We start from the raw sequence: 14,774 nt of genomic DNA on the forward strand, positions 1-14,774 counted from the left end.
ATGGAAAGATAGGAAAACATAGGACGGTGCAGGTGCTCTGAAACCCCGCTCCGAGCTGCCTCCTTTGATAAGGTGTGTGTGTTGGGGGCGGGGGGTTACCAATGACAATGCTTTTATTTTACTTTTAGCTTTATAGATTTCATATCTAGGCTAAAATAAGGGTCTCCTGACCTGAAGTCCAGACCATTCCTGCTGTGCCCTGCTGTCTGTAGGGGAGGACAGGGAGGAAAGTATCACTATTCAGGTCATGCTGTTCACTGAGAGTCACCAAAACCCACAAGTGTCACCTGTTGCTAATGAGAAAGGGGGTGAGGGCTGGAGAGATGCTTCCGCTGTTAAAGGCTAGGCTAATAACCAAAATGGCACGAGTGGGCTGAGGGGCTGTTTAAAGGGACCACGCCTGCCTATCTGAGGTCCTGCTGAGGGAAACCTCATCCCACCTGACCAGAATTAACAGGCCGTGCAGTCTCCGCTCCTGGGCAGAAAGCTCCGAGTAGCTTCCTCGTATCTGTTACACTCTGCTGCCAGGTCACAGGTATCCAGGCTTGTAGGAGGAGATGAATCCTGTAGGTGTGGCCACATGCTGGGCTTCCTGAGTGTCCTGATTCTCCATGGGGTGGTCCTGTGACACTGGATTGTGCAACTTGCTTTCCACGCCTTCCAGGGTGGTCTCTTTTCAGCCGTCTGGGTCAGAATTTGTTGTTTTTGTTTTTGTTTTTTGGCCTTGTGCTGTTTGCTCCTGTCTGTTAATGTATTGCTTCTTTCTTAGTGACTTTGTGCTCATATTTGGGAAAACTACCCAGATATATTTGTTAGTTTCTTTTTTTTATGGCTTTCCGAGACAGGGTTTCTCTGTATAGCCCTGGCTGTCCTGGAACTCACTTTGTAGACCAGGCTGGCCTCAGACTCAGAAATCTACCTGTGTCTGCCTCTCGAGTGCTGGGATTAAAGGCATGCGCCACCATGCCCAGCTGTTAGTTTCTTTTTATTAAGTTTTTGGTTAGTGTACAAGGTCACGGACTTCACTGTGGCTTTATCACGGAGCTTATACCCATCCATCTTCTTCTTTAGCTATAGGGGGTTGATTAGCTTTGATTGTTGGGCACTAGGGACAGGCGGATTTCTGAGTTCAAGGCCAGCCTGGGCTACAGAGTGAGTTCCCGGGCAGCCAGGGCTACACAGAGAAACCCTGTCTCAGAAAACAAAACAAAACAAAAAGTAAAGAAAAAAAAAAAAAAGAAAAAAGAAATTGAAAATTGAAATACTAAATTTGAAATTCATTTCAATTTATGAAATGAATATCTATCTGAATATATATACATATATTTTTTTCAGAATTCCAAAGTCTATATCACATGACAATTTTATTTTTAATGCTTTGAGAAACTACCCTCCCATTTTCCGAAGCAACCATTGCAATGTACAATCGCACAGACAATGCACAAGCAGTCTGCCTTGATGCCCTTGGCAGCACTGATTTTCTGTGCTTCTCATGGTGGCCTCCTCATGAGGAGGCTACAAGTTGGCGTCTCGGCACGGTGTGCTTGTGTTTGCCAAGACTGATGGTGCTACATCCTCCACAGGTACACGGGTTTACTTATCCTCTTTGGGGCACAGTCTATCGAAGTCCCATTTAGAAAATGGGATTGTTTTGTCTTTTTGTGACACAGTTAGAGGTGTCACAGTGACAGGTCAGAATGGAAGTCGGCAACACCGAAACGTTCTTGAGGCTGTGTAAGCCAGAGCTATCATGTTATCAATGGGCATGCAACGTGGGACAACCACATTGCAAAGATGTCTGGCCGTTTCTGAGAGTTAAACACCCATCGACCTAAAACCTGGTGGTTCCACTGCTAGGGTCAGGCATTTCCCCAAGAGAAATCAAAATGCTTGTTTGCAAAAAGCTGATAGAAAAATAAAACAGCTTTATCTGAAATTGCCCCGAATGGAAACAAGCGTCCAACCACATGAGAAGATGCTGCAAATGTGGTATTTTCATGAAAGGAATATTTTTCAGGCATAAAAAAGATCACAGTGCTGATACACTTAAGAGACCAGACGGCTCTCAGAGACAGTGTCCTGGGTGTGTCCGGCCAGACGGACACAAAGAGCACACTGTGTGTGCCTGATACATGATGCTTAGGAAGAACTGACTGTGCTCATGGGAATTGACTGTATTCCTGGGGGGAGGGGGGACATGGAGTGAACCAATAGACAGGGCCATGAGGGAACTTTCTGGAAGTATAGATGTGTTCTGTGTTTTCTTGATGACTGTAAAGTTGGGATCTTTATTAGAAATGTACCTAAATGAGCCTGGTGCACGTTTTTAATCCCAGAGATCTGGAAATGGAGGCAGGCAGATCTCTGTAAGCTCTGGCCACATGGGTTCACATAGCAAGTTCCAGGGGGGCCAGAGTCACACGGTGAGACCCTGTATCCAAACAATAATGTGTCAAATGAGTCACCCTATAGCAGTACTTTTCACTGTATGTACATCTTACCTCAGTTTTGACAAACGGCTATGTTTTTATAGCCTCCTATTAATCTTTAATCATTTCAGAATAATTCATTTTAATAGTACTCTGATTTATTTCCATTGGTTGAAAGTTCTTTAGACCTGCTTTATGAACTATCTACATTAATTTCTGTACATGCTTGACTTGGGCCTTGAAAAGATTTGTGGTCACAATCTTGCATAAATGGCCAAGAGTTAGTGTAACTGTGACCTTTGTACCCTTACTGAGTTTGCTTTGCCCCCCACCCCCTGCCTTTTTTGCTTGTATTGTAAGCCGCTAAGTGGTGTGTGTTACAGTCCTTTCAGTCTTTATAAACTGGAATGTGTCCAAAACTGGAATGTGTCAATCGTAGCTTCTTTAAAGACCAAATCCTCACCTCTGGATCTCTAGATCATGCCAGAGTTTGGCATGTTGTTGCTGCTGCTGCTGCTTCGTCATCCTTCTTTTCTTCTTCTTCTTCTTCTTCTTCTTCTTCTTCTTCTTCTTCTTCTTCTTCTTCTTCTTCTTCTTCCTCTTCCTCTTCCTCTTCCTCTTCCTCTTCCTCTTCCTCTTCCTCTTCCTCCTCCTCCTCCTCCTCCTCCTCCTCCTCCTCCTCCTCCTCCTCCTCCTCCTCTTCTTCTTCTTCTTCTTCTTCTTCTTCTTCTTCTTCTTCTTCTTCTTCTTCTTCTTCTTCTTCTTCCTTCTCTTCTTCCTCCTCCTCTTCCTCCTCTCCTTCGTATTGTCTTACCATTCATCGTTGGTTTGCTTGTTTATTTATTTTGTGTGTATGAGTGTTTGTCTGCACATATGTCTGTGCAAATCTGCATGAAGTGCCCTAAGAGGCCAGAAGAGGTCACCAGATCCCTTGGGACCCAAGTTATGGATGGTTGTGAGCCTCAGTGTGGGTACTGGGAATAGAACCAGGTCCTCCAGAGGAGCAGTCTGTGCTATTGACCACAGAGCCATCTCTCCAGCCCCCTGCTTCTTCATTGCTGACTGAACGAAGCACTTTATGCATAACACATCCTAGAGACTGTAGATGGCTTCTGTGGGGGGGTTTGATTTGTTTTCTCCCAAAGCCCTTTCCTTTGGCTTCTAACAATCACTCTGTCAAAGAGACTGGGCACCACGGTGACATAAGGCTGGTTAAGTAGGTACTTTTTGGGTCTTTGTTTGATCCATGTGTTTGTTTGTTTGAGTTATTGGTTGATTGATTGATTGATTGATTGATTGATTGGCTGGTTGTTTTTACCAGCACTCTTTCAGCGGCAGTGGCAGCTTCTGAACTATAGCTATCCATACACAAGCACCAGGAACTACCAAGAGCTCCGTTAACCTGTCAGTGCTGTTTGCTGTGTGGGGTAGTCCCTCACCACGGCTCAGAGAGGCAGAGCACTTGTGGCGATCTTGCTTTTCCCCCTCTAGTCTCTCCTCTTGTGGTGATCTTGCTTTTCCCCCTCTAGTCTCTCCTCCAACCTGTGAGACAGACAGGGTGTGGTTCTGAACTGTGTCTTTCTCTGCGGTTTCCAGGATTCTTGTCCTATACTTCTGAAAAACATGTAGATGCTGGGAAATGAAGGTGGCACTGAACTGCATCTGGGCTACTCCTCCTGTCTCAGCCTCCTGTGTCATGTGTGTGTGTGTGTGTGTCTGTGTCTGTGTGCGTGTCTATGTATGTGTCTTTGTGTCTGTGTGTTTATGTGTGTGTCTCTGTGTTTGTGTGTGTGTCTTTGTGTCTGTGTGTGTATCTGTGTGTTTGTGTGTGTATCTGTGTATGTGTCTGTGTGTTTATATGTGTGTCTGTGTGTCTGTATCTATGTGTATATTTGTGTCTGTGTGTCTGTCTGTGTGTCTGTGTATCTGTGTATGTGTCTATGTATGTATCTGTGTATGTGTCTGTGTTTGTGTGTGTATCTTTGTGTCTGTGTTTCTGTGTATGTGTCTGTGTGTTTCTCTGTGTTTGTGTGTGTGTCTGTGTGTGTATCTGTGTATGTGTCTGTGTGTGTGTCTGTGTATCTGTGTATGTGTCTATGTATGTATCTGTGTATGTGTTTGTGTTTGTGTGTGTATCTTTGTGTCTGTGTTTCTGTGTATGTGTCTGTGTGTTTCTCTGTGTTTGTGTGTGTGTCTGTGTATCTGTGTATGTGTCTGTCTCTGTGTCTGTGTGTGTATCTGTGTATGTATCTGTCTGTGTGTCTGTGTATGTATCTGTGTATGTGTGTGTATGTCTGTGTGTCTGTGTATGTATCTGTGTATGTGTGTGTATGTCTGTGTGTTTGTGTGTGTATCTTTGTGTCTGTATTTCTGTGTATGTGCCTGTGTGTGTGTGTGTCTGTGTTTGCGTGTGTGTCTGTGTCTATGAGTATATTTGTGTCTGTGTGCCTGTGTGTGTGTGTGTACACTCTTGCATACTGGGATTACAGACGTACATCACCATACTCAGCTCTCCCCATCCGTTTAAACACATTTTGAGATGACTTTCACCTGAGTGTCTAGGTGCATTCGGTTAGAATTTAGTCTGATATGAATTAGTCCTTCATGGCCAGGAGCTGAAAAGCCTCCTCTACCAGGTCCTCCAGAGGAGCAGTCTGTGCTATTGACCACAGAGCCATCTCTCCAGCCCCTCCAGGCAGTTTTACTGACCCATCTGGAGTGGTTTCTTGTTGGTTCTGTCCTGTTTCACTGGGTTTGCAAAGAACTATGTCTAAACTGGGCTTTTCTTCTCTCAGTTCCCAGTTAAAATCCACTGCTATGTGTCACGGCTTTTACCCAGGCAGAGCTAGGGTGCATGTCCACAGGAAATGTTCACCTAGTTAAATCTGAATGTAATCTGAGTGGAAAGATTTCCTCCCTCTGGGGAGAGAGAGGACCTGGTTGGCCCCATCCCCACCCCCACTCTCCTGTAGCTCCTCCAGTTGTAGCTCATCTCCCATGAAGAGGAAATGTAAAACAACTGTGTATAGGAATATGAAAGTCCCAATAGTCATCAATGTGGTTCTTTTGGTCCCCTTAAAAACAGGAAGTTTTTCATAAATACACTTAAAGCCATACAATAACATGTAGGATATGCAGTGAAATGCAGTATGGCCTAGACCTAATTAAAACTCTGGCAAAGCAAGCAAGCAAAGCCCACCTCTTTTTACTGACTTTGGTCAAGAAACAGAAAGGAGATCCGTGCTAATGGCTTCTGAGGCGAAGATGAAAGACATAAAAAAATGCCTCTGTTTGCTCTTTTCTCCACAGTTCCCAAGAGCTGTGATTCCCAGGCTGTCTCGGTGTTGCACCCTGGTTCCTGACGCACATCCCCGAGGTGGGTCCACCTTTCTACAAGAAGAAAGGCTCGGTGGTGAATTATCCGGCAACAATAGGAGTTGTGTCCGTTCATAACAGTAAGTCCCCTGCATAGAGCGTGCTGGCTGGGAAGTTGCTTATGGAGAAGGTACCGGAGAATGTTTCACGAGTGTGTGTGTGTACGTGTACATGTGTGTGTGTGTGTGTGTGTGTGTGTACATGTGTGTGTGTGTGTGTGTATGCTTGTGAGCACTGGACTGTAAAATGGGCAGGGCACCTTCACTAAATATGGGCGTTGGTGGTCTTTGTCACCCATGATCTGATTCTAGAACAGGTTCCCCGCCCTCCTACTTAGCAGCTGAGTGAACTTGAACAAGGTGCTGATATTTGTTGAACATCAGCTCTTTTACTAAACCAACAAACATAGGAAGAGCCTTTGCAAATAGGGTGCATAAAATATTGTGTCACTGTTATTTTTATTGGCTTTTTGCTGTTATTCCATCCTGTGCCGTAGGAAGGCGCCTTCTGTCCTGTGGTGATTTTGGATCACAGAGCGTGGCTCTGTGGTTCAGTACTCAGTCCTCATCTGAGCACTGGACCTGGGAGACCTTCCCCACCTGCCTCCCTCCCAAGAATAGAGTCATTCTGCTCTTGACCTCAGAGAAGCTGGGTTAAGGTCAAAGAAGACGGCCGTCAGTGTTCCTGCTGGCATGTGTGGTATATTTAAACACCTGATTACACTTAATTCATGCCCCAAGCCTGGTCAGAGAGTTGTAATGCCTGTCATGGCATTTCTTCTCAGGAACAGGACCTCTGAGGAAGTCACATTCCAGGCAGAGGAAGCAGCAATCTAAGGCTGGGAGGAAAGAACAGAGCTTGCACGCCACAGGCATAGCCAAGAGCCAGTGTGCTGAGACAGGCTGACTGGGGTAGGGAGAGAGTGTGGAGAGGCGAGGTCAGGTCCAAAGAAAATAAATAAATGCATTTCTGTGGTTTAGATTCTGCCTTAGCTCCTTTCCTACCTCTGCAACAGAATAAACGGGCCTGGGTAATTTATAAAGAACAAACAAACAAAGAAACAAACAACCCAGACTTCCTTGGCTCATGGCTCTGGAGGCTGCAAGGTCCAGGCAGCTGCCATTGGTAGCTGGTAAGAGCCCTGTTCTCTCATGCTATGGAAGGAGAAAGGGCACAGGACGAGCCTGGGGAGCAAGAGAGGGCCAAATGCGTGCTCACTCACGATAAGCCACACGGCAATAACATTTGTCCATTGGGATAACATCTGTCCATCCTTGAAGGCACAGTTCCTTGTGACCAGGGAAGTCCTCACATCCTAACACTATTCCCTTCAAAACGAAGCTTCTAACACCTGCCCTCTGAGGCACATGTTCAAAACAGCCAAACAGTGTCTCCGAGTTCTTATCAATGTGACTCGGAATTCTAAGTGTATTTCCTTCACAGTTAAACTGCACACAGCCATGCAGTCCGTCTGTATTGTTCAGCTCCATCTCAGGATGGCTCCTCCTCTCCTTCCCATCAAATAAGAAAGACTCCTCATCCGGGTCTCACTCCCTGTCACTCCCTGCTTGCTTTCCCCCCTCAGGTCCTGACAAATACTGAGGTCAGATGCTTGCTTGCTTACTTTTTTTTTCCTTTTTAGGAGCTTTTTCAGGAAAATAATACTGCAATTTCTGTGGCATGTAGAACACTTAGTGACAGGAACACAATATCTTTGCTCACGAAACAGAAAAAATTTACACACATGTACACACACACACACACACACACGCCATGCTCCAAGTCACTTGCTTAATACACTCGAACCAGGAGATTCTGAAACACTCAATACATTTACTTTCCATTACATTTAAGTGCCTCTTACATGAAGCTCACCTAACCGATCCCGAGTGTGAGGCCAAACCAGGAGTGGTACACTAGGTGCAGCCTCGAGAGAGATGCCTGCAACAGGAGAGCTACAACCAACGTGGAGCAGAACACCTCCATGCCTATGAGGACACATGGTTAAGAATGGTGTCCCAGCCAAAGGCAGTTACTTCTGAGGAGTGTCTAAGTCTCAGTCAGGATTGTACATGCTTAATGCTGTTCTCCATCTGAGAGATAGGACAAAGTCATAGGAGGAATGAAAATGCCTGGGGTCAAACCAGAAAGGTTAGGAATTTACTGAGAAGAAGAGCAAGAGGCAAGTTGAAAGGGACAGAGGCGAGGACAAGGAGGCTGTACAGGGATGACTGGTGGGGACAGGGAGGCTGTGCAGGGATGACTGGTGGGGACAGGGAGGCTGTGCAAGGATGACTGGTGGGGATAAGGAGGCTGTACAGGGATGACTGGTGGGGACAGGGAGGCTGTGCAAGGATGACTGGTGGGGACAGGGAGGCTGTGCAGGGATGACTGGTGGGGACAGGGAGGCTGTACAGGGATGACTGGTGGGGACAGGGAGGCTGTGCAGGGATGACTGGTGGGCACAGGGAGGCTGTACAGGGATGACTGGTGGGGACAGGGAGGCTGTGCAAGGATGACCTCATCCTACTTCAGGAGCGCTAATAGGCTGTGGGCGCATCCGTGGTTTCTAATTGAATCCTCCGAGAAAACTGCCTCAGGGAAGCATCGGTCTCTGCAGTTGCTTCAGGAGACTGACATCACTTTAAGATGAGATTACTTAATCTGCAAAGGCGGGAGGAGTCAGTTTTACCTGACTTCACCCCTGCCATATGTCCCACTTCCTTCAGCCACCTGCCCCCCAGCCCCTGACCTAGGCTGCCATTGTTCCTGTTGCCTGAACTCTGATGTATCCCATCATGCAGCTGAACCTGTAATTGATATTTTGGCCGAGGACCCAGAGATTAGATTGCCAGCCTAAGCAACAAAGCCGTGTTCTCTCCCGAGGGGGTTAGATGATACCAGCTGCCGGGGATGAAAATTTGAGGCATACTTTATACTGTCATCTCCCGGGGACCTCCTTAGGGAAGCAGTTCTTGCTCAGGAAGGGATCTGGGGGCCGCCGACTGAGAAGGCTTGAAACGTGAGTCCCCTCTCCATCTGCCAGGCGTCACCTAAGACGGCAGCACAGGTGGAGAAGGGGGAAACTGTGGCAAACAGGACCCGGTAAATCCTCTTTTGGTGACAAAAGAGCCTATGTTCTAAGACTGCAGAGCCAAAGAATGGGGTTGAATCATGCTCGTGGCTCAGTCAGTGGAGACTACCTGTGCATCTCTCCTCTGAGGCCTCCTGGCAGGTCCTTAACAAGGACTCTGGGACCACAGTTAAATACAAGCTCTCGATGGCTTCTCTCCAACCAGAGTTGAATATCATGTTACCACACTGTGCATGAGAGTGGACAGAATCCCCAGATTTCAACCCCAAAGAGTTACTTCCAAGACATCTCAAAATAACACCTGCGGAGTACTGGGATGGCTTTTGTGACTTCTCTCCTCTCTTCCTCCTCTTCTTCTTCTGCTTCTCTTTCCCCCCTCCCCCTCCCCATCCCCCTCCTCCCTCTCTCTCCATTAGCATGCCTGTGGCTGCTCCTGTACCAAACTTGGTGCCGGGGGCTAAGGATATAAATGAGACCCTGCTGTCTAGGGTTAATGCCATGCCCTCCTGCTACCTACCATCTGTCTGCGGCTGCTTGTCCTGCTTCTGCAGGGGCTTGGAAGTAGAAGGCAGCTTGAAAGCCAAGAGCCCCCTCCTGCCTCAGAGCCTGTGAATCTAGCTTGAGCAAACACCAAGGGCATTGCCACGTGAACCGAACTTCACCAAACTGAATTCAGATATGTAAACAGATAGCGGGATAAAGTGTGGTTAGCGATATTTGAGAATGTTTTCTGCACACAGTGCCTGGATCGCAGTAGGCAAAGCCGACAGCCCGCACAGGGTGAAGAGGGGCCTCCCAGGCGTGCCATGTGAGCCCTCTGGAAAGAGAAGAGGGTGTTTGCCAGACAAACAAGGGGGACCCACAATCAGCAGAGGTCCTGCCAGATGAACATGCTTCTTGGGAGGGGGACCCTCCCCCCCTTCTTCTGGTGTAACTTGGGAAGGCAGCTTCTTGATTGGCTGTTTAAGCCTCAGAAGTTAAAGAGGTTAAAACCACGGGAGAAAACTATGCCGGCTCCTCACCCTTAAAATGCCACCCATTTTAATCTTTGCCTTATTAAAATAAGTAAAATTTCACTTCTTTTCCACACTGGCTCGAACTGGCAAGCGTTCACATCCCAGGGCCCTTTCAGCATTTGGGCAAACATGCCAAATGCCTCCCACGGAAAAGGCAGAGCTCTGCACTTGAGGCGTACAAAGGACAAACAGTAAGAGTTTTGCTCCTAAGGAGACCAAAATGGACCCTGAACAGAAAAAGCTAAAGTCAGCAGGGAGAGGGGTCTCCACTACCATTTCCTATCAAAGGAGAGGGAAAAAAAAAACAAACCTTATTTATATGCACAGCCACAGAACTGGTGTTAAGTTCTCTGAAATAAAGGACTTTAATTCTGAAGTTCAGAGCTCCGGGGGAACGAGGAAGAAGGCTGGGGTATTGAGAATGCTGGGCACAAGCCTCACCAAGTCCTTCCCATGGTGGAAAACAGCCCTAGAGGAGCACTGGAGGCAGAACTTGAACTTCACATTCAAGAACTGATGATAAATATGGTTCTTTAACCTGTAACAAGTGTCGCCATTCTGCTAGAGCCCCGGTTCACAGCTTTGATTATCTAACAAATATGGACTTTTTAAATTAATTATTTTAATTATTTACATTCCAGACCTTGCCCCTCTCACAGTTCTTCTTCCCATTCCCCCTCCCCTTTGCCTCTGAGAGGGTGCTCCCCCTCCCCACCCACCCAGGCATCCCCTTTCCCAGGGCCCTCAAGTCTCTGCAGGGTTGGTACATCCTCTCCAACTGAGGCCAGACAAGGCAGTCATAAGGACGAGTTTTTACCAGGACCTAACATATTGCCCCACCTGGGAACCCTGGGGCTGTAACTTAAATGGTGCCTGTCATAGAGACAGTAGCAACTGTCTGTGCTCCATCCACACACTTCTCTCTGTTTCTTCAGCCTAAGGACTCAGCTGTCTTTAAACACATTTGCAAATGACAGGCCCTCTGACCCTCCCCTCCCACTCTCAGAAGTGATTCTTTCCAGTGGACTCCCACAGCAGTTCCTGCGGACGTCTCTCTGCACCCCATTCTATGCAGAGCTTCCGCTCTACCTGGCTTGTGACTTAGTAAATAGGTCCTCTCTCCTACCAGATGATGATTTCCTTGAGCCCATGGCATTTTCCCTGGAGGTCTTTATCACATCCTCTTCCACCATCAGCCCATTATGCCACACTATTGAGCCCTGACGAAGGCTCAGAAATAAGTGACTGCCTTCAGTGGAGTGGATTTTAGACATCGGTAAATATACATGAACATGTCAGCATCTCCTGCCGCCATCACGGGTAGCGTAACTGCTTGGTCTCTTGTTTCCCAGAGGCTCCGAGACATTGAGCACACTTCTGGTGATGTCTGTGAGGGTGTTTCTAGAAAGTGGGAATGACTGGGAAGACACCATGAATTCAGGCAGCAGCATCCTCTGGGACTGGATACCTGGGTGGAATAAAAGAGTTGTGGAGGAATTACGGCTAGTGTTAGCATTCCCCTCCTCTGCCTTCTCACCCACATGACGGCCCCACCGCACCAAGCGCTCCCTGCCATACTACGCTTCTCTCAGGTGGTGTGTACACAAGGCTAAGGGAGTCTGAAGAAATATTTGAAAGATTGTCTTTAAAGTGTCTGTGGTGAAATGCCTTTGGGGAATTCGGATGTAAACAGAGTGCAGCCAGGATCCCTTATTTTAACACCTTCCAAATTATAGATAGCCTGGAGACATTGTAAACTGGAGGTTCCCAAAAGGATTTATCCATAGAAGCCTCAGTAATTTTGCTGGGAACTTACATTAGTTTCCTGTTGTAACACAGTCTTATAAACATACTAGCGGAGGATACACTGTAGCTCTAGATATCTAAAACAAGCCATCAGGGCTGCTTCCTTCTGGAACCTTCCAGCGGAGAATCTCCTACTCCTGGATAGCTTGGGGAGGCTTCCTGCCTTCCCTGGCTTGTGGCAGCTTCCTCTTTCTTCAACACCAGAAGCAGTGTCCCACTGAGGCCTCTCCCATCTAGGGACCTGCACAGCTCTCTGCACAGCTCCTCCTGTGAGTGTCCCACCCCGCTCTCCCACTTTTGAAGACCCCTGTGATTTTACTGGGTTCACCCAGATAATTAAGCCTGACCTTCCAGTCTCAGCATCTCTCACAGTGTCAAATCTGCTGAGCCTCCTTTGCCTTGTAAAATAACATGATCAGGGATGTTAGGGACTCTCCCTGCCCCGTGACAGGTGTTGTTCAGCACTATTGCCAGCCCTTAGGGGAATTTCTTAAAGGAGCAACACAGCCACCCTGTATGATGGCATTCCTCAGGGGAAATGGGCCCTCAGGTGGGAACAGAACAGATTCGCATCTGTGAAGCTCAACAGCGGGTAAACAGTGGAAGCTTTGCCTAGCAATGGTGAAGATGTGAGCGGTAAGGACCCCTCCAGGGGACTAGAGAGGTGGCTCGGAGGTTAAGAACACTTTCTGTGGGCTGGAAAGATGGCTCGGAGGTTAAGAGAACCAGCTTCTCTTCCAGAGGTCCTGCGTTCAATTCTCAGCAACCACATGGTGGCTCACAACCATCTGTAATGGGATCTGGTGCCCTCTTCTGGCCTATGGGCATATACACATGCAGGTAAAATGATGTATACATTATTATTTATTGTTATTATTAATTATTGTTATTAACCAGGTTCTGTTCCAAGCATCCTTATCAGTCAGCTCCCAGTCAGCTCCCAACCATCTGTTAACTCCAGTTCTAGGGGAATCTTACACCACCTTCTGGCCACTACCATGCACACAATGCACAGACAGCCAGGCAAGCACACACATATACATAAATTTTAAAATATTTTTTCAATTCTTTAAAATAAAGACCTCTTCTTCCTCCTCCACCTCCTGTTTTCTTCTGTCCTCATTTCTCTACTTGCTTCCTTCCTTTCTTTGAAACAGGGTCTCATCCTATAGTCTGACCTACTCTTCTCTCGGTGGTGTAGGCCAGCCTAGAATTCAGGGCAACTCCTACAGCCTTCAGGCCCAAGTGCTGGAATTGCTTGTGTTGTGCTCTACACCGAACTAATGCCTGTTTTATAGTCTCTTTTCTTGTATGATGATACAGTGCACTTTACAGACACTCAGGAAGTAGCTGATGTCTTTTGGAGAATCAATGGGAGTTGGCATAAAATAATTAGAAATACATTCTCATATGCCACTCTGAGCTGTGTTTCGTCCCATCTTTATAAACATTAGAGACAGTGTTTGCCACCTATGGTGACAATAGACTACAAAAGGAAATACAAAACTGATTTCAGGTCATCCCAACAAAGGTCATTTGTGAGTCCATCTTGAGGAAATTGTATCCAAAAGCAACATTGTACCAGTCTTGGCAGTATGAGGGCAGAAGCAAAGAAAAGTCATGAAGTTACAAAATATCCATTTTTCCAATGACATGGATTTAAAAAAAAAAAAAGACAAAGTGTTCCTATGTAGTTGGCTGACCTAGAACTCACTGTGTAGGCTGGACCCAAACTCACATAGATCTGCCCACCACTGCTTCACCTGTGCTGGGATTATAGGACTGGGCCACCACACCCCGTCCAATGATAAGACTATTTCAGCTAAGGAGGCAGCTAAGATGTTAATATTGAATAAGGAACAGTTAATACCACAGCATGTACAGAGGCCAACAAAATAAAAGTAAAACCAATATGTTCTGTTCTTTATGCTTCAGTCTTAAATGAAAACTTCCAGGGTGGTGGTGGCTGGCAAGCCCCCCAGGGAGGTGACCAGGTCTTGAGGGCAGGGCACTCACAAATGGAAGTAATGTCCTTATAAAAGATTCCCCCAGAGAGCAGCCTAAGCCTTTCAGCCATGTAGGGACATACATGGAAGATACCACCAAGTAAACCAGCAAGGGCCCCTCCCCCTGACACCAGATCTACTGGACCTTGATCTGGGAGTTCTATTCTCCAAAGCTGGAGAATAGAATTTCTGTGTTTAGCCTACACTCTGTGATGTTCCAATACAGCATCCTGAGTGGCTGGAGACACATGGGAAGCAGAGATAGTGTGCTCTGACAGTGAGCCGACCCTGTATGGTAGTTAATTCCTTGGGTTGATCTGGACCATTTCAAATGGAGAGGTGACATTTATGCTAAGACTGTGTTCACTACCATAGCAATAAATCCAGTAGAATTAAGAGAAGCCAGAAGTAATACATAAGCTTTAAGGGGAGAGGCTTCCTTTTTTAATAATAAAATTTCCCTTTTAATTTTATTTTGTGTATGAATGTGTTTGCCTATATGTGTGTGTGTGTGTGTGTGTACCACATGAGTGCAGTACCAGAGAAGGACAGAAGAGGGTGATGGATGCCCTGGTAACAGAATGAAAGCATACTTCAAAAATGGCGCCAGTAACAAAAAATGGTAAGGTATAAGAGAAGCTCTTCAAAATATGGGATTATGGTGCTGAGACAATTTACTAGCACTAGCTAAGAAGGTAGGGACCAAGGAACCTGGTACTCCAACAGAAAAACAATGCAACTTACCTTTCGGAGAAATAGAACTTAAAATGGAAACAAATTGTAACTGGTAACATGAGAGGGACGGTGGTGGGGAGACAACCCAGAGTGCACAGAAGGGCCAGGCTTGACCGTTTGTTCACTCTCTGGAGAACAAGGAGGGACTTCATTAGACCTACCATATATAATTCTTTCCCGAGTCATGGTCCCAGTGACTGGTACATGTGTGTAAGGCCATTTCTAGAGAGAATTAGCTGAGGAGGGAAACCCACCCTGAACGTGGGTGATGCCATTCTATGAGCTGGGGAGCCAGACAGATAAAACGGGGAAG

General features: G+C 46.7%; 1 protein-coding gene across 6 annotated transcripts in view; it reads left to right on the forward strand.

The window, feature by feature from the left end:
• Nucleotides 1-14,774, forward strand: part of Cracd (capping protein inhibiting regulator of actin) — a 215,926-nt gene that overhangs the window by 96,219 nt on the left and 104,933 nt on the right. For all 6 annotated transcript variants that reach the window (XM_006535003.4, XM_017320926.2, XM_006535010.4 and 3 more), the window contains exon 2: nucleotides 5,739-5,884. The gene's annotated coding sequence lies outside the window, so the exon portion shown is untranslated. The remainder of the gene's footprint in view (nucleotides 1-5,738; nucleotides 5,885-14,774) is intronic.

This window comes from Mus musculus, chromosome 5, assembly GCF_000001635.26.
Source record: "Mus musculus strain C57BL/6J chromosome 5, GRCm38.p6 C57BL/6J".
Lineage (NCBI taxonomy): Eukaryota > Metazoa > Chordata > Mammalia > Rodentia > Muridae > Mus > Mus musculus.